The sequence below is a fragment of the Crocodylus porosus genome, unplaced genomic scaffold (genome assembly GCF_001723895.1).
Source record: "Crocodylus porosus isolate Cpor-Errol unplaced genomic scaffold, CroPor_comp1, whole genome shotgun sequence".
Taxonomy (NCBI): domain Eukaryota; kingdom Metazoa; phylum Chordata; order Crocodylia; family Crocodylidae; genus Crocodylus; species Crocodylus porosus.
The window spans coordinates 33,636,841-33,637,830 of NW_017728917.1; the positions used below are offsets into that span (position 1 = coordinate 33,636,841).

At 52.4% G+C, this 990-nt stretch overlaps 1 protein-coding gene and 1 long non-coding RNA gene across 7 annotated transcripts in view; one reads left to right on the plus strand and one right to left on the minus strand.

Annotated features, from left to right (window-relative positions):
• LOC109311416 overlaps positions 1-790 on the plus strand; it is a 14,249-nt gene extending 13,459 nt beyond the window's left edge. The window contains exon 3 of the long non-coding RNA XR_002101495.1: positions 693-790. This is a non-coding gene — a long non-coding RNA (uncharacterized LOC109311416). The remainder of the gene's footprint in view (positions 1-692) is intronic.
• Positions 1-990, minus strand: part of ATP2B2 (ATPase plasma membrane Ca2+ transporting 2) — a 512,499-nt gene that overhangs the window by 214,620 nt on the left and 296,889 nt on the right. The window lies entirely within an intron of this gene.

Here is a 990-nt window from a genome sequence, read left to right on the forward strand (position 1 = left end):
CTGGAAGATAGCTCAGTTACTGTCAGACACCAAGGCAGAAAGCAGGCCAGTTCAAATAATGTTGCCCTTTTTGCTGTTTCTCCATTCCTCCCCTAGAGCCCTGGGATTGGAAGGGATGTCAGGGAAGGATGACAGTCACTGGCCAGCTACACAGTCAATATGAGATCAGTCCTCCCCCGCCACCCCTTCCTCACTCCTCCCCCTTTTTGGAGCCTATAGCCCCCCTCACAGCCAGAAGTAACCCAGTGCAGATGTCCCAAACAAGCATGCCAGGAGAAACAATGCAGGCTCAAGGAAACAACGGGGGTGCCTGAGGAGCACTGAGAGGCATATCCCTCTGCCAGCAGGGAGCCAGTAATTCTAGCCAGGGCCAAAATCCCCAGAAAGTGAGGCAAAGACTAGATAACCCAGGCAGACCTGGAGATAGCTGTCCACACCAGCTGGACTGTGACAGCAGGTGAGTCGGGTGGCTATGACCTCTTATCACTGTGTGATGCCCATGAGAATCATCACAGGAGCATGCAAGTCAGCTGGGCCTGGGAGAGGGTGGCACAAGTCTGCACGGCCAAAGCCTCTGAATGGGAGAAGCTGGCACAGGACCCTACTAGCTGCACGCATCCCCATTGAACATTCATGGAATCAGAGTGTCCCAACAGTGGGTTCACAGAACCATAAACAGACTGTGGGCACAGAGTAGGGGTGTATGAAACAGGCTTTTTCAATTTGGATTCAGATTTGCCCTGGATCGGGGACAGTGATTCCATTCATTGATTCTGATCACTGTCCCTGATTTGATGCAGCTGAATATGATCTGAAGATTCGATGCTGATTCAGAGAATCAGCGATTTGGCCGTAGACACAGGTTTAAATGTTTTTCCTACATACCTGGCTGACTTGCTCCACCGGGCTTTAAACTAAGCCCGCTGGGGGATGGGGGGACTACTGCCACTGCTGGCCCGCTGAGCGACCCTTGCAAAGCCAGCAGACCAA